The following is a 19,298-nucleotide window of genomic DNA, read 5'->3' as shown; positions in this document are numbered from 1 at the left end:
TGTCCACTGTGACCCCTTTAACACAGTGGTGGGCAACGGCCTGTCAGGATAATCTGCTGGTGGGCCGCGAGACAGTTTGTTTAAATTGACCGTTCACAGGCACGGCCGCCCGCAGTTCCCAATGGCCACAGTTCGCCATTCCCAGCCAATGAGAGCCAATTCCCAGCCAATGCGGGAAGCGGCGGCCAGCCCACAATTCCGATCTCGTGTGCATGGAGCGCACATGCATCAAGAGCAGAATCTGTGCGGCCAACCACTCAGAGAAAAATTTAAGGTCGCAAGTCTATAGCTTAGAGGCAGCAATCTCTGCTGCCATTCAGGATTCCTAGCCACAAACTGCAACTCTTTGGACTGAGACCAGGATAATGCATTCACATGTTTGGTGTACTACAATGTAGGTAACATCTGCTATTTTGGCAGGAGTAACATGAAGGACAGAGCTGAGTCCTGTCCTCTCCTCTGGGAAATGCTACTATGAAGCAGAACCTGTTGCAAAAGGCCTTATTTTCCTCACCCACATTAAAATGAAGGAACACCATTCCTGTATTGACTAAGGGCTGGATAGTGCAGTCCTTTCTCAAGGAAGACTCTAACTGGAGTTAGTGACAATTCTGACTCAGTTAGCACTGTGGGACTGAGTCCTAAACACTGGAGCGTGCTAAACATACTCACTCGGTCTTACACTAAACATTCTGAATCTTTCAACTACAATATTGAGATATGTTCTCTGTCCATATGTATGCCATCCAGTTGCTTAAGCACTTTGCAAAACATCTGTCAATTAATTTTCAGAATATATTTTGCAAAACATTTTGAAGAGTAGATGTATAGTATATGCATAATCTTGCAAATTAGTGCTTTAAATCTATCCATTTGCAATCAGCTTGATTGGAATCTGTATAAAAATTTGCCAGGCAAAATATCTACAAACAAAAAGCAAAGAACACATGCACCATAATGTTTCTGGATGAGATATCGTCTTATCTGAACCACCAGCTTTCCTTCTCGGGATATGACTGCAATGGGTTACTGTACCACCCCTAAAACACTTTTCATAGAATCACAGAAGATTAGGGTTGGAAGAGACTTCAGGAGGTGATCCAGTCCAACCCCCTGCTCAAAGCAGGACCAACACCAACTAAATCATCCCAGCCAGGGCTTTGTCAAGCTGGGCCATAAAAACCTCTAAGGATGGAGATTCCAACCACCAGCCCCCTAGGTAACCCATTCCAATCACTTCCTTCAATCTGCTGGAAATGCTCTTACTAATGCAGCCCAATATGCCGTTAGCCTTCTTGGCAACAAGGACACACTGTTGACTCATATCCAGCTTCTCATCCACTGTAACCCCCAGGTCCTTTTCTGCAGAACTGCCACTTAGCCACTTGGTCCCCAGCCTGTAGTGGTGCATGGGATTCTTCCGTCCTAAGTGCAGGACTCTGGACTTGTCCTTGTTGAACCTCATCAGATTTCTTTTAGCCCAATCCTCCAATTTGTCTAGGTCACTCTGAACCCTAGCCCTACCCTCCAGCATATCTACCTCTCCTGCCAGTTTAGTGTCATCCGTGAACTTGCTGAGGGTGCAAACCATCCCATCATCCAGATCATTAATGAAGATGTTGAACAAAACCGGCCCCAGGACAGACCCCTGGGGCACTCCACTTGTTACTGGCTGCCAACTAGACATCGAGCCATTGATCACTACCCATTGAGCCGGACAATCTAGCCAGATTTCTATCTACCTTATAGTCCATTCATCCAATCCATACTTTTTTAACTTGCTGGCAAGAATACTGAGGAAGACCGTATCAAAAGCTTTGCTAAAATCAAGGTATATCTCATCCACTGCTTTCCCCATATCCACAGAACCAATTGTCTCATCATAGAAGGCAATCAGGTTGGTCAGGCATGATTTGCCTTTGGGGAATCCATGTTGACTGTTCCTGATCACTTTCCTCTCCTCCAAGCGCTTCAAAATGGATTCCTTGAGGACCTGCTCAATGATTTTTCCAGGGTCTGAGGTGAGGCTGACCACTCTGTGGTTCCCCGGATTCTCCTTCTTCCCTTTTTTAAAGATGGGCACTATATTTGCCTTTTCCAATTGTTCGGGACCCCAGCCCGATCACCACAAGTTTTCAAAGATAATGGCCAATGGCTCTGCAATCACATCAGCCAACTCCCTAAGCACCCTCGGATGCATTAGATCTGGACCCCCATGGACTTGTGCATGTCCAGCTTTTCTAAATAGTCCTTAACCTGTCCGTTCACCACTGAGGGCTGCTCACCTCCTCCCCATACTGTGTTGCCCAGTGCAACAGTCTGGGAGCTGACCTTGTCTGTGAAGACCGAGGCAAAAAAAGCATTGAGTACTTCAGCTTTTTCCACAGAATCTGTCACTAGGTTGCCTCCCCGATTCAGTAAGGGTCTCACACTTTCCCTGACCGTCTTCTTGTTGCTAACATACCTGTAGAAACTCTTCTTGTTACCTTCACATCCCTTGCTAGCTGCAACTCCTTTACTGGAATGGTTCAGGGAAACTGTACTTGGAAGTGTCCAAGGGGGCAATCCTCAAAATTATAATTTTTTTTAAGTGTGTAAAAATAAAAACTTAACTTCTACAATTACCACTAAAGCTACTGTTTTAAATGTCACTGCATCACCCACTCAATGATTGTGAACCTGCTAGTTCACCTGCTAGCGATACTGCTGTCAACACACCGATGTCAAAGCTAACAAGTAGTAGTAATATCCTGTGTAAGATATGACATTAGTGAGAGTTTTGCCTGAGCCAAGACTGCAGGATCAGGCCTTATATCAGTTACACATATCTCACAGACTGATTGAGGGTGCAGATCTACTGGTCATTACCTCTTACAGGGCCTAATCCAAAACTCATTAAAATCAGGAGAAAGCCTCTGATTGACTGCGGTGGGGTTTGGATCAGGTCCATGTTGACTTGTGTTTTGTGACGCATTATGGCATGATTATGCCTTCTTTTGGAACTCATAAATCCCAGATCACAAATTAATTACCATGGTAGAAGCACATCATATTTTATATATATAAGATTAAAAAAAATTAGATTTTCTTTGTGACACTAAAATGCTAAAGGCATGTTTATTTAATGCATATACATGCCTTTAGCATTTTAATGTCACAAAGAAAATCTAAAATCTTTTTTTTATCTTGAAGGAAAGTGGGCATCATGGCCACCTGCTGTCACAGCACATTTAATGGAAACCTAGGAAACACTCAGTTACACAAGATCATACCCCAAAATCTCCCTTTAAAATTATTATACCCTGATCTAGCACTTATTGAAAAACAGTTGATCAAGAACCAATCTCCAAAAATGATTTTCTGGATAGAGAGCATTTAATTAAAAGGAAAGTGACACCAATTGTATGCCAGCTTAACAAACAGCTGCTTCAGACCAGAGCTCAAGAAGTTACCTGGTGTGCATTCAAAACATGCAGGCAACAGTGGAACCTGCCAAAGAGACAATCAGCCAGCTAAATGTTGCTCCTAGAAAAAAAACATTAACAGCTTGGCCCTTAAGCTGTAATGTTAGATATAGAATCCCTGTTGTATAAGGAAGAGGACTAAAAGAACAAATCGGAGAGCTATTAAGCGTTTGAGCAAAGAAAGTAGACATAAGTCTATTTTTAAATTATATGCATATGGTAGACACTCCAATTGGTTGCTTTGCCTCTTTTTATGAAGATGGCATTAAATACGGGCTACTTGAAGGAATGCTTGATATTCCAGTACACATTCCAGTACATTCTACAACTGTTGGATGTTTTTGGTAAATTTTACCCTAATCTATGGTCACTGACGGAGCTGAGGCCAAATGGATTACATTTTTTCCCACAAACATTTGTCACACATTTTTCATCTGTTTTATTTAATGAAAATCTGTATCACCTTCCTCTCCCTGCAGCCCTGCCAGAAAAGTCTTGTAAAAGCCACTTTTGTTCTAAACATTTCAACCTTAATTTACATAAGCAGAATGACTCAAACCCTGCCCCTCACCCTATAAACATTTATGTACAAGTAACTTTATTCGTATCACTAGTCCCCCTTAACTCAATGGGGTTACCCACACGCGTAAAGTTAAGCACAAGTATTTTTCAGGATCAGGTCTTGAGTTTTTATGGACTGAGCATAAGAACCCATGAGTTATACTGGAGATTTGGATAGGACCTATTTCTCAGAGGCACTGAAAACACACAGCTGCCTGGACTTCATACTCAGAATTTCTGAAAATTAGGCCCTGAATGACCTGTTTAATTGAAAATGTGGTCCATATCATAATCACAGTAAAGTAATTTTAATAAGAGACCAACCGAAAATACAATTAAATGGTCACAATGATGGTTAATTATTGCAGAGGGTCCGTAGTAAGCTTTTCTCTTTACTCTACTTTCAGGTTTTAAGCACTGATTGGATGCGTTAGACTGTTTCAACACACAATCCTTTTACTCCTACGACAAAATTCAACATTCTTTTCACATTAGCAAAAAGTTATTACCATCTGCATTGTATTCAGTCTCAGTTCAGCATGTACAAGTATCTGGCAGACTAGCCATCTCCCCTGTGCCAGGAATAGCCCTCAGAATTATAAAAATGTAGTCTTGTGTAACCAAGTTAGTACACAAAATCCAGCTCTAGAAATTCAGCAGTTAGGACAGATCATTCTTATAAGAATTCCAGGGCTAGTTGCCTTTCTCTGTTTTTAATATTGATTTAGGGTTTGTGAAAGGTATGGGATTGGCAGTATCTGAGACTGAAGACTTCGTATCCACTGAACAGGTACAGCACGGGAACTGCGGTTATTATTTGCTTTGCCTCTGAAGTGAGAGAGTTGCTCAGTGTCTGTGCCTGTTCTATATTTGGCCTTTGGAAAGGCTGCCAACTAAAATGTCATTTGTGATAAAGACACCTGTCCATGAGGAACTGAACTGAGATGGACTAATTCAGCTCAGATAATCATCAGATAACATCTCTCAGGCCCTGGCATTCCGGGATGGAGTCATGCCAGCAGAGTGTTGTCCTTAAAAAGTTTCAGCGTTATCTTAGATGCCAAAATAATGTTACCCCAGCATTTACAGTATTCCCTGGGTATTCCTTATGCCAACATTTACAGGACTCCTTAAAGAGAATGTAGGGAATACCTAGGAAATACTGAGCGACAACTAGTAATTGTGAAGCGTTTTAGAGAGTGATCACTATAACTCCTTTGCATTTCATTACCAACCCACAGAGCCGTTTGTCCTTTCTGTATCGACAGATTGTTTATGTTTATCTAGTTTGTAACCTGGGAGCAACAGGAAGATGCACAAGCCCTTGGTCTAATTCAGAGTAGTCTCAAAATCTCCATCATGTCAATTGAGACATTAATGTCATTAATGCCTTGTGTGTGTCTGTGGGGTGGGGGGAGCCTAACCTTTCTGTGACTCAGCTACGCATCCTCGAATTAGGAATAATACTTCTGAACCTCACAAGATGGTCAGGAGGCTCAAATGACGTTTGTTAAAGTGCTCTGAGGCTGTTGGATGGAAGAGGAAATAAAAGTTCAAAGTATTATCACCTGATTTTAACCCCTCTTTTTTGGTTCACTTGTCACTGTTGTTTTGGCTGTTACACTGAGATGCATCCTCTACTCTTTTAGGGTTTTCCCATTCAAAAGAGGAGCTAACATTGACAGCTGGTGGTTCTGACCTTTGGTTGAAAATGTTCTTTAAGACCTCAGACAGACTGCTGCTCTTCACACATGTGGATAGGAGTGGTGGGAATAAATGAAATCAGGCAAGTCTGTTTTATTTTGGTTTTCTCAAGATTTTTTCCCTGCATTATCCAGGGAGAGATTTACTGTAATGAATACCATTCCTTTCCAATATGCAATTGCAGACACACTGCTTCTTTTCCGCATTTCCACAATGAGAGCTGCATGCACAAAATTAAGGACGTTACATTGCTCTAAATGCCCACAGATTAGAACATCAGTGCCATAAGAAATGGGCTCTTGCTATTACATAGAAGCCAAGCACAACTATTATTTTCAGAGCGGGATAGGCTAATCCTGTTGCAGTGTTCTATTATAATGATGTTATTTCAGTTAAACCAAATCACTTATGTAGATTTAATCAATTGATCTGATACCTGTTGTTACAGTAATTCTGAATGACTGAATTTTCAGAAGTATGTGCTTACCCATTGTGCAGGCAAAATGGGTCTCTATACATGCATTGTCTTTCATCATTCTGCTTTCTTCCATGTCATCTCATCTCCACCTCTTCTTAAAACACACTTCTGAACTGTTTTCAGCTTGTAATCATATTTGGGGCTGGAAAGAAATATCGCCCCAGGTAAGATTGGCAGAGACCCTGGAGGGTTTTCGCCTTCCCCTGTAGCATGGGGTACAGGTCGCTTGCTGTGTTGAACTAGAGTAAATGGTGGATTCTCTGTAACATGTAGTCTTGAGATCAAGATTTGAAGACTTCAGTAACCCAGCCAGAGGTTATGGGTCTATTACAAGAGTGAGTGGGGGGGTTCTGCGGCCTGCAATGTGCAGGAGGTCAGACTACATGAACATGACAGTCCCGGGATGGATCAAACTAGAAAGGGCCTCAGTACTACACATGAAAAGTGAACCTCAGGCAACTAGATGGCTAATTTCCAATACCTCAACAAGATGTCTAGTGTATTAAAAGCTTTGGCAATATTCCAGAAACCCAAACACACATTTTAGGTGTGATATTTATTGTAATCATCTCTCATTTGAAAATGCTGGAAGATCAGATAGCACTCCTTATCCTGGCAGTGCAAAACAGGTGGAAAATCAGCTTAGCCAGGAAAGCCTGAGCCCGAACATTATTTTTAGCCCTGAAGCATGAGCCCCAGTCAATTGATCAGGGCGCTGAGACCCGCTGCCATGTGGGTTTTTTTCCTGTGCACACGTACCCATAGACCCTCAACTCGGTTTGCCTGGTCTACGAGCGTATCTGCACTGCAGCCAGGGGATGTGACTGCAGCATGCATAGGAATATCTGAGATAACTTAATTTAGCTAGTTTAGGTACCAATAGTAGTGATACCACAACAATACAGCCTTCAGTGTAGGCTGTTCCAGCCCACCTGGGGTACTGGTCACTTACTCTGGCAGCTAGCCTGCACTGAAAACTGGGCTGCTACAGCTTCAATGCTCCTGGTATCTGAGCTAGCGAGATTAAAGTTAGCTTAGATGTCTCTACATGTGTTATAATCACAACCCAGACTGCAGCGTAGACATAGCTGGCATGTCTACATTAGAGCTAAAAGATGTAAATTCCAGCTCGAGGAGACATACCCATTCTAGCTCTGATTGAGCTAGTGTTCTAAAAATAGAAGTGTAGCCGCAGTGGCGTGAATGGCGGGAGAGGCTAGCTGCCCCAAGTACAATCCCATCCGGGACCATCGGTACATATTCAGGACAGTTAGCAGCTTATGCCACCACGGCTACACTGCTATTTTTATGGAGTAGCTCAATCAGACCATCTTCCAGCTCCAGTGCAGACATGCCCTAGGAGAGGACCAGGCAATGTGTGCCAAGCACCTATCAACTTCAAGCTTTGCATGTGCTGAAAGGAAAGCTTCTGAGCATCTGGCTGGCCCTGCAATGTATGTGAAGTGTGTGGGAGGGCAGCTGCTGAATTTGCATATTTGTTGTATTATGCAAATTTTGTCATTTTAAGTTATTCACAAACCAAAAGGAACTTTAAAAAAAAACAGATGATGCTAAATACTTGATTTTATTTCTTCTGAATAAAATGCGTATGATAGATATATAATATCAGGGCGTTAACACACTGATTCCTAATGAACGGGTCCACATTACACAGTCTAGCCGCACAAAGGATACTGAATAGCTCACTTGTTGCCAGTCTCAGCAGGAAGGTTAAGGAACTGAATTGACATGAAGCCTGAATTACCCTTTCACTCCTAGAGTTGGCCCGTCCGTGGCAGTATTTAGGATAATTAATGAACAGTGTGGAGAGGTGTGAGCGGCCGCTGACCACGCTGTACTTATTTTGTGAATAGATACCGCAAAGAACTTCAGTATCCAGGGCTCTCAATCACAGCACTAAATGGACTCCAAGTGTGGCTGTATTCTGAAAAGTGACTCTGTAATAGTGGCATTATGGGCGCATTGTAGGGTTTCTTGCTTATTGTCTCTCAAGGATTCCATATAAAATTTGCTCCGTTTTAAAAGGTACATATTTGTTTACTTGTAAACTGCCAGCCCTGCAATCTCAACCTGGGATCTTAGAGTTAAGCTGGGTTCTCTCCAACTTTTTCTATCACAACCATCATAAGACATTCTACTAGCCAAGTAAGGCCCATGGTGAGACCTGTGTAGCCTTCAGAGAGTTTGGACAGTTGTAACCGATGCCCAGGTTTTAGTGAACATCCTGTTGATGATGCCCAAGATGGAAAAGAATCCGCTGCTCACTCTATATTAGCTATGTCAATTCTGCAGGAATAAAAATGAGATTACTCATCTGTTGTCAATAAAGTCCACAAATATGACTCTAAATGCACACAGGGAGTAGATCTGAGGAATAAGAGTGCGCCATTTTTTACGCAGTCAATTTTCAGAGCAGAACTGCATTTTAACAATACAATACAACAAATATCTGAAACTAAACTGGAAAAGAATTATCTTTAAAATGTGCTGAAATTGAAATCTGATCATCGATAGCCCGATGGATAATAATTCTGCACTCTGCAAGTTTATGCTTTTGACATCAAGAAGAAACAAAAGCAACATAACTTATTTAAACAAACACTAAATAAGCATTAAAATTGTTTACTCTAATAAATGTGCTTACATTCTTTTGTAAGCCACTGTTTGTCATGTTTGTTAATTGGGTAACAAAAGAACACTGAATTTGATGTACTGGCTTGTTATACACTATCAAGATCAGATTAGAAGATAAAAGCCAGATTTTTTTTTTTAAAAGACCAGATGCATTTAGAAATAGATAGGGCGTGTTGTCTAATTCTGCAGCTTTTGGGCCAGATCTTCAACTGGTGTAAATCTGCATATCTCCGTTGAAGTCAAGGGAGCTATGCTGATTGACCACAGCTGAGGATCTGACCCTTTTTAGTTTAATAATTAGTAGCATCAAATACTTCTAAATAACTCCCTTAACTATTGCTGTACAATGCGCCTTGTAATAGTTTGACCTGCCTTTTAAAGTCTACCTTTCCATTAACTCTTACTTTAACTCAGCAACAGTGCACAGCTATATTTCTTTCTTCCATTTTAGACAGTAATTAATTGCTTTCATGTGAAGAGAAAAAAAAACACCTGTGGCTATCACTATTTTTAGTGAATGATTTCTCAAGAGGCTACTGCCAATTAGTCTTTCAATTAATCCATAACTTCAGTGTTTTATCCGTAATGATTAATAGCTCACACTATTTTCTATAAATAAAACTTTGCAGCATAACTTCAAAATAAACAAAAATGATCACAAATTGTTCACTGCTTAAGACTGAGAAAAAGGATAACGGGCTTAGTCAATAGGTCAATTAAGTGCCACACTGGTAATTAGTACAATGGGTCAATGATAGGATATTGTTAGCCTTTTTCCAGAGGGTATGGCTGGAGAGTCTTGCCTGCATGCTCGGGGTTCAGCTGACCACCATATTTGGGGTCGGGAAGGAATTTTCCTCCAGGGTAGATTGGCAGTGGCCCTGGAGGTTTTTCGCCTTCCTCTGAAGCATGGGGCAGGGGTCGCTTGCTTAAGGAGTAGGTGGATCGGCTTATGTGGCCTGCATCTTGCAGGAGGTCAGACTAGATGATCATAATGGTCCCTTCTGATCTTGAATTCTATGATTCTATGATTCTATGAAGCACTCTTTCCTTGTGCATCAGCGCTTCCTTCACCGCACGTGGTTAGCTTCCATTAACGTTTCTATGTATGCACAACGAGAAGAGAATACACCTCTGACACTTTCACATGGTTAACATGCTAACCTGTCAGGAGCTGTTTAATTTTTCATGAGTGATGTACACAAGTATTCGGATTCTAATATCTAAACTGTATCTTTAGATTTATTCATCTAAATTTGGGTTATTGAGAGTCAGGAAGGTTGTGTTGTCTAGAAAATGTTTTAAGATTTAGAAACTATATTTTCGTAAAATAGATTATCAGAGTATGGAATATGGTTACATCAACACAACTTGAAACATGTCTCAATAAAAAAAATGAACTAAATACTATCAAAGATGATTGTCAAAAGCTAAGTTCGAAAAATCCTCTCATCTGAGGAAAGGTTTCCCTGGCAAATAGGGCAGCCTAAATCATCTTTTTCTTCAGATTTTAGACTATCATTTAAAACACAAAAGAAGTTTCTAGCCTATACAGTTTCAAAGAACCCCTTCTGAAAGTGAAGTGAATGTAAGATTATGGTGTTATCTTCCTGAATCTGCAGTCACTGTCAGCTTCAGTACCTCCCTCTCCGGATGCCCAAAGTGTTATCAAGTGAAATAAACAAGACTTTGGTTATTTCAATCACAGGGTAGATTCACCTCAGTTTCACATGGTGACTGCTCGACAAAGTAGCATCAAGATGCTCTTGGGCCCTTTCCTTTTCAGCATCTAGAGCAGGGGTGGGCAAACTATGGCCCGGGGGCCAGATCCGGCCCTTCAGACATTTTAATCCGGCCCTCGAGCTCCCGCTGGGGAATGGGGTCCGGGGCTTGCCCCGCTCCACATGTGCTGTGGCTCCGGACGACTCCTGGAAGCAGGGGCATGTCCCCACTCCAGCTTCTATGCGTAGAGGTAGCCAGGGGGGCTCCGCCTGCTGCCCCTGCCCCAAGTGTCACCCCCGCAGCGCCCATTGGCTGGGAATTGCAGCCAATGGGAGCTGCAGGGGCAGCGCCTGTGCATGGGGCAGCATGCAGAACCGCCTGGCGGCGCCTTCGCGTAGGAACCAGAGGGGGGACATGTCGCTGCTTCCGTGAGATGCTTGAAGTAAGTGACACCTGGGGACTGCAACCCTGACCCCCTCCTGTGCCCCAACCCCCAGCCCTGATCCCCCCCCCCTCTGAACCCCTTGGTCCCAGCCTGGAGCTCCCACCCTCCCCATATACCCCACCCCAGAGCCCCCCTCCTGCACCCTGAACTCCTCATTTCTGGCCCCACTCCAGAGCCCGCACCCACAGCCGGAGCCCTCACCCCCTCCCACACCCCAACCCCCAGTTTCGTGAGCATTCATGGCCCACCATACAATTGCCATACCCAGATGTGGCCCTCGGGCCAAAAAATTTGCCCACCCCTGATCTAGAGGGTATGGATCTTCAAATGTACCAAATCCCTGCTAGATAAGTGCTGATATGAAATAGACTCAGACTCATAGACTTTAAGGCCAGAAGGAACCATCATGATCATGTAGTCTGATCTCCTGCACAACGCAGGCCACTGAACTTCACTCACCCACTCTTGTAACAGACCCAGAATCTCCAGCTGAGTTACTGACATCCTCAAATCACGATTTAAAGCTTTCAAGTTACAGAGAACCCACCATTTAAACACTAGTTTAAACCTGGAAGTGACCCGGGCCCCATGCTGCAGAGGAAGGTGAAAACCCTCCAGGGTCTCTTTCAATCTGACCCGGGGGGGAAATTCCTTCCTGACCCCAAATACGGCATTCAGTTAGACCCTGAGCATGTGGGCAAGACCCACCAGCCAGAGACCTGGGAAATATGGAACAGGATCCATGAACAGCACTTTAGTGGAAAGCTCAGCCACTGAGGATGATGATAGGGGCTGAACTTCTCACCAGGGCTTTGTCCCAGGACCTCACTGGTGGCTCATGCTAATACACATCTTTCATATTTCCATATGTCTAGAAGGTTGAGTCCTCCATCTGCTAGGTTTCTTACATCATGGTAAACATGCAGGAGGATAGCACTGCAGAGAGACAACAACCCTGCAGTAACCATCTTCCAAAGATCCCTCCATAAAGAGTGGAAGAGAACCCTTTCACTTTTTGTATGAGGAAGAATCAGCACCTGTGGATGCAGCATTACACACTATACAGTATATTAAAAGATGCAGCACTCCTTACAGGGGATTCTAAAGCAATGCTTCAGTTACTGTACTTGTTGGGGCAGACAAGTGAAGTTAGTGACAATTATGTCATGCCATGGTTCATTTATCTTCTAATCTGAAGTATTTACACATAATACCCCACATGACTTGTAACTATTACTGGGAGCCTGGAATGGTTTACCTGGGACTCATTAATTATTTCAAAGGCTCTTGGTTTTATTCGTTTAATATACTCTGCAACTTGGAAAAGAAGATGAGGATTCTGGATTTCATTTTTATTAAACTTATTGGGAACGGAAGAAATGGGGCCAACAAGTGGGAAAAAAAAAGACAAAAAAAAATCATAGCTATAAGAAAAAGCAGTTAAAAATAGAGAACAGGAGCACAATAGTTCAGAGGAAGAAAAAAAAGCCTGATTGTTACACTGATGTGTATTTTGCTAAGTTCACTTCAGTGCAGTATTCTAAACATAGTAAAGTCGTCTTTTTCAAGTTCTTAGAAAGGAGCATGTTCCCAACGTTGTAATTTGTCTTACAGAGAGAAGACGTACAATACAGGACCTCAGCGCAGTGCCTCCTTTTTCAACTGAGAGAGGGCGAGCTACTAATTCAGTGAACAAGTAGTAATGTCATTCCTTCTCAGCACACAGCCAGAACACAAAGTGATACTTCCCAAGTTGTTAATCAAACCCCAATAAAGAAACCATAGGTGACAGCAATACTATTGGGCCCATGGGATACATTATTTAGCTGTGCTTGTACAACTAAATCATCTACGTCTAACCTTGCTTGTTTTTAAAAGTAGATTTAGTCAGGATTACACATCAAGGAAAACTTACTACATGATTTCTATGGAGTTATAACATACTTAAATTTTGTTTATAACACAATTACTTCAAGATTAATTCTTTAAACTTTTTAGAAAATTCTCACGATATTGAGCCTATAACAGCTTAATTTCACAACCACAGAATTACCGTACGGATTTGTCTTTTTAAAGTGTGATTTCCATATACAACACTAAGGCACACTAGAAGGTGAACATCATATTCTGTTATCAAATATGGGAAGCAGGAGGAGGGAATAATTTAACCTGTCAGTCCTGAGCCCCACACTGGGTCAAATCCTTATTCATTTCCTATTAAAGCAAAACTCCTACTGAAATCACTAAGAATTCTGTATAACTACAGAATGCATATGATGTTTTTAGAGAATCTGTCAAAAACTCAGGTGCAGAAAATAGAGCAGCTATTAAGTCTTACCTGTTCTTCAATAATTAAAATATTTACCTACATACAGTATATAAATATGTTTTGCTTTGTGTATGTAGACAGATATAGGTATAGGATAAATTCTTCAGAGCATCCAAGTCCCATTTTCAAAAGTCACTTAGACAACTTAGGCACGTAGCATACTTCTACACTGCAAAACAAACAAAAACACACTGTGGGTGTATGGGTGAGTGTGCGTTTGTGCATACAGGTGGGTGTCCGGTAGGCGTGAGCCTGGTGGCTGTGTGCACGGGTGTGCGCCCAGTAGGTGGGTGCCCGGCGAGGTAGTAGGGTCTCAGATCTCGGGAACCAGCCCAAGAGGGAATGTCCACACAGCTATTTTTCACTCTGTAGAGTGAGTCAGTTGACTAGGACTCTGAGACTCCCTGCTCGGGGATTTTTTGTTCCCAGTATAGATGTATCCTTAGGGTATGTCTACACTAGCCACCAGATCGGCGGGTAGTGATCGATCTACTGGGGATCGATTTATCGCGTCTAGTGTAGACGCAATAAAACTGATCCCCGATCACTCTGCCGTCGACTCCGGAACTCCACCACGCGTGAGAGGTGGAAGCGGCGTTGACGAGGGAGCGGCAGTGGTCAACTCGCTGCTGTCTTCACGGCCAGGTAAATCGACCTAAAATACGCCAACTTCAGCTACGCTATTCGCTATTTGCGTAGCTGAAGTTGCGAATCTTAGGTCAACTCCCCACCCCAGTGTAGACCTAGCCTTAGATGCCTAAGTCACGTCTTAAATGGGACTTAGAAGCCTAAGGTGCTCAGTTAGGTGCTTTTGAAAATTTTACTCATGCTGTGTACTTAAACATAACAGAAAATCAGATAGATGTATGTGTACATGTTAATATACATACGTAGATATATGTAATTATGGATATTATTTACACAATATATTGTATTATTTATTTTGCAGTATCGTCTATGACCCCCTTACAAAAATGAATGCATTTGCTTAAAATCAATGAGTTTATACACACAGAGACATTCATACTTGTGCAAACCACATAGTAATTAGTCCTAAATGAGTGCAGAATTACTGTCATTGTGGGTATATCACTCGTGTGTGCACACAGATGGGAAATCCTAGCCCTACTGAAGTCCATGAGAGTTTTGCCATTCACTTCTGGTGTGCCCAGAAGATATGTGCCCAAATGGGTGGATATAGGTGTGTCTAGTGGGAGTGCACACAGGTAGGTGTGCGCCTGCTGGCTGTGCGCCCAGGGGGTGGGTGCGCACCCAGGTGAGTGGGTGCCCAGTGGCTATGCGCCCAGGGGGTGCCTGGTATGGGGGTGCCCAGTGGCTGTGCACCCATGGGGTGGGTGCCTGGTAGATGTGTGCCCAGTGCCTGTGCGCCCAGGCGGTGGTGCCTGGTAGGGGGTGCCCAGTGGCTGTGCGCACAGGGGATGGGTGCCCGGTAGGCGGGTGCCCAGTGGCTGGGCACCCAGGGAGTGGGTGCCCAGTAGCTGTGTGCCCAGTAGGCGGGTGCTCGGTGGCTGTGTGCCCAGTGAGTGGGTCCCCAGTGGCTGTGCGCCCAGGGGGTGGGAGCCCGGTAGGTGGGTGCCCAGTAGGTGGGTGCCATGGGGCTGTGCGCCCAGGGGGTGGGAGCCCGGTTGGTGGGAGCCCGGTAGGTGGGTGCCCGGTGGCTGTGCGCCCAGGGGGTGGGAGCCCGGTAGGTGGGTGCCCGGTGGCTGTGCGCCCAGGGGGTGGGAGCCCGGTAGGTGGGTGCCATGGGGCTGTGCGCCCAGGGGGTGGGAGCCCGGTAGGTGGGTGCCCAGTGGCTGTGCGCCCAGGGGGTGGGAGCCCGGTTGGTGGGTGCCATGGGGCTGTGCGCCCAAGGGGTAGGCGCCCAGGGGTGCGTGCCCGGCGCCGCGCGCCCCGCCCCGCCCCTTACCGCCGCCTGCTGGAAGGCGCCCTTGGTGTAGGTGCCGCCGCCGCGGTAGGCGATGGCCGGGATCTCGCGGCTGAGCAGCGCGCACTTGTGCTGGCGCGCCCGGCGCTGGGAGATGTAGTCCACGCGCGGCACCACGTTGCCGCGGGAGGAGAAGGTGACGATGGCCACGCGCGTGGCGGCCGGCACCACGGGGAAGTCGGAGAGCAGCTTCCTGACGAAGCGCAGCTCGCTGAGGAAGTTGGCGGGCCCCACGCTCGAGGACTCGTCCACCAGGAAGACCAGCTCCAGCCGCCCGCTGCGCTCCCGCAGCCGCCGCACCTGGCGCTTGAAGGCGCGGCCCAGCCGCTCCACCTTGGCGGCCGTGGTGTCCGGCGGCGGCGGCGGCGGCGGCTGCAGGGCCACCCGCGAGGCGGCCAGGGCCAGGGCGGTGAAGTTGAGCGGCGGCGGCGGCGGAGCAGCGCCCGCCCAGCCCAGCGCCAGGCCCCCCCAGCAGCAGAGAGCCAGCAGGGGCCACATGGCCCGGGCCCCCGGCCCGGCCCGGGCGCAGCCGTTCGCCCCTGCGCCGGCGGAGACTCCGCGCTCAGCTCCGGCCGCCGCGCCCTGGCCGGGGATCAGCTCCCCGCGCCCTGCCCCATTCACAGCAGGACGCGCGGCAGCCCCCGTCGCTGGCCCTGGCGGCTGCAAAGCCACGGGTCCCCCGGCGGGGCTCGCTCGCTGGCCGCCTCCTGCGGGGTGGAAGGGAAGGGGGCAGGCGAGCTCGGCGGCTCTTCTCCGGTCTCTCCCCTCGCCGGGGCTCCAGGCGCTGCTGTCTGGATTCCAGGGCACCAGAGCCCCCAGCGCGCTCAGCCCGTCCGCATTCCCCAAGCAAACACAGCGGCACCGAGAGCCCTGATTGATCCCGTATGTCTGGCGTGCAGCGGCGCAGGCAGGCGCTGGGGGATGAATCCGGAGACCAGGAGTGCCACGCTCATTGGAAACACGGTGTGGAGAAATGACGCCCAGCTCGGGGGGAGAGGAGGGAACAAGTTTCAGGCCCCCTTAACGCCTTCCCCTTTACAGGCATCAGCAGTACTGTGGTCACCCGTTCAGAAAATGTTTTGTTGTGAAAGATGGATGGTTGGCCACTGGATTTGAACCTCTACCGCCTAAATCCAGTTCCTGGCACTGCTACAGCTACTCTGTGAACTTGAGCAAGTCATTTAAACCTGCCTGTGACTCAGTTTCCCCACCAATACTGTGGGAATAAATACCCCATTAATGACACTAGGGCTTATGGGACCACATACATACCTAGACGGCCACACCTTCAGAACATCATCTTAACCTAGTTGAAGTGAAAAAGATTCCCATGGGGTAAGTAGGAAGTCAATAATAGATTGTAGGGATTCTGCAGCTTTTCTAGTCTGTTGACCAGTTTGTTAGAGAGAGAGAGAGACACTCCCTCTACTGCCCCTGCCAAACCCAATACCCCTGCTGTACAGATTTCATTCTTGGGACCACCTCTAGGCACAGATTAGTTTTAAAACCACTGCCAGAGTATTGTCCTTTCCTACATCCAACGAGCTTCCATAGATTGTTGGAATCTTGTGTTGGTTCACATGGTTCATTTATTTAGTCTCCTTTTCACTTTCCATTAGGTGCAATTAAATATGAGCATGCACCTGGTGCATTTACTCAACGCCCTCATTTAAATTTAGTCATTATCAACTGCAGTATTCTAGTGGCAATATTGTCCTTTCACTGGTGGCTCTTCTGATGGGAAATTGATGCCACTGGTGCTCTCTTGAGATTGGGTCAGGACAAATTCTTTTGCAAATGGGAAGGCAGACTGCACTGACAGAGGCTATCACTGGATTAGAAAAACTTTTTGGAATGAAAGTGCCCCATACATGCAAGTATCTGTTACTCTTCCATTCATACAGTGTTTTTCAACCTCAAATGCTTCACAAACTCGCAGTTTGTACATACAACCACTTCAGCATTGAAATACAACCACCTCTGTAACAGCTACCAGACAGACATTTGCCATACACCATGCTATATACCAAAAGTGTTGGCTTCCAGCAGCGTTCCTTGACTTGCTTTAGCAGGCAGACGTCCGCACCTCGTCAAAGCCCACAATGGACACTAAAGACTTGTCTATACAGTGTGGTTAATCTGCAGCTTTTTGAGTTAATCCACTTTTAAAAGATTTATCTACACACAACAACACTCATCATAGTGCACGGACTCTGCATTTATCACAAACTATAGCATTCTCTTTCACAGTGAACTAACTTTGCTGCAAAGCGAGTTAGTCTATTCTATCATTTGTGTGTACAAAATGCTGCTGAACTACTTTGGCAGTCTTCCAGCAGCTCCCCGCCCCCCAACTGCTTTCCAGGAGACTGTTACTGACCTGTCTGTTTACCTGTGTGCCCTCCCCTACTCAGAGGTCAAGTTGACTAAATATCCCCCTCCCCCATTTATAAGCAGGCACACAGCCAGATTTTGTCCATTCACTCCTGGATTCCAGTTTGTTACAATAGCTGTATTAATACCCCAGAAGTCCTACAAAGTGCCTCAAACAGCCACTTGGAGTCATGCTGAGAACCTGGATCTTATCACCGTCTGGAGGGAAGCATTAGTGCAGGAAGCTCTTGGCGTGAGCCCCTGGAATACAGACCTTTTGTGGACATTGCTAGACAGATGTCTGGTCAGGGCTGTAACTGGGATGCTGAACAGCGCTGGATAAAGAGCAAACAGCTCAGGAGCATCTACATTAAAGTAAGGCACATCAGGGAAAAAATATCCCTCAGGGGACACCTAATTGATGCATCTTTCAAGGAGCTGGACAGGATTTTACACAACTACATGACCACCCAACCCAGGCACTTGTGGCTGCCTTCCCCACCCAAGGATGAGCAGCAAGATCCATCAAGGGATGAGTACAAAGAGGGCAGTGAAGACAGCGCCCCAGAAGGCCAGGATCTCTTTGAGAGTAGAAGGCAAGTCTGATTCCTGCCCTGCAGCAACCAGCCACAATTCGCAGACTAGGACTGAGGAGGCTGATCTTATAGGTAGCGGTTCTCAAACTTTAGCAACCTGAGGACCCCCGTTTTGACTTAATTTTTTTCATGGACCTCCAAGCCCCCCGCTCAGCCCCAGGCCCCACTGAGAGGGAGGAGGAGTTGATCAGCAGAGCCCGTGGACCTGCTGGAGTACCCTTGCAGACCCCAGTTTGAGGAACGCTACTATAGAGGAAACCTCAACATATAAGGTTTTTAAATTTTTATTATTCTGCTTTGATAGCTTCTGTTCTGGGTGCCCCACAGCCATTGGAGGCAGATTGAACTAGAAGCCTTTTTGAGGTCCCTGCCTCCAGCCATCAGCCCATGCTGTCTGTTCCCACTTCACCCCTTGCTGTACATCTTTCCAAGATGGCAGGACTTCAGCAGGACAGTTGGCCTCCATCTCATGCTAACACTTGGACTACTGACAGTTTTCAGGCCCTGAACAGGGAAGGCAAATGCCCATGTACCTATTTTCCTTTCATCTTCCCTCAGCTGCCAAGCCTGTAGTGGTGCATGGGATTCTTCTGTCCTAAGTGCAGGATTCTGCACTTGTCCTTGTTGAATCTCATCAGATTTTTTTTGGCCCAATTCTTCAATTTGTCTAGGTCACTCTGGACCTTATCCCTACCCTCCAGCATATCTACCTCTCCCCCCACCAGCTTAGTATCATCTGCGAACTTGCTGAGGATGCAATCCATCCCATCATCCAGATCATTAATAAAGATGTTGAATAAAACCGATCCCAGGACCAACCCCTGGGGCACTCCACTTGTTACCAGCTGCCAACTAGACATTGAGCCGTTGTCCCTACCCATTGAGCCCGATGATCTAGCCAGCTTTCTATCCATCTTATAGTCCGTTCATCCAATCCATACTTTTTTAATTTGCTGGCAAGAATACTGAGGGAGACCATATCAAAAGCTTTGCTAAAGTCAAGATATATCACATCCACTGCTTTCC

At 45.8% G+C, this 19,298-nt stretch overlaps 1 protein-coding gene across 1 annotated transcript in view; it reads right to left on the bottom strand.

Annotated features, from left to right (window-relative positions):
• SVEP1 (sushi, von Willebrand factor type A, EGF and pentraxin domain containing 1) overlaps nt 1-15,705 on the bottom strand; it is a 182,423-nt gene extending 166,718 nt beyond the window's left edge. Inside the window, exon 1 of the mRNA XM_045020777.1 lies at nt 15,286-15,705. The gene's annotated coding sequence lies outside the window, so the exon portion shown is untranslated. The remainder of the gene's footprint in view (nt 1-15,285) is intronic.
• Between the last annotated feature and the right edge of the window lie 3,593 nt (nt 15,706-19,298).

The sequence above is a fragment of the Mauremys mutica genome, chromosome 6, assembly GCF_020497125.1.
Source record: "Mauremys mutica isolate MM-2020 ecotype Southern chromosome 6, ASM2049712v1, whole genome shotgun sequence".
NCBI lineage: Eukaryota > Metazoa > Chordata > Testudines > Geoemydidae > Mauremys > Mauremys mutica.
The sequence above is the reverse complement of the archived record's forward strand: the minus strand, read 5'-3'. Positions and strand labels throughout refer to the sequence as shown.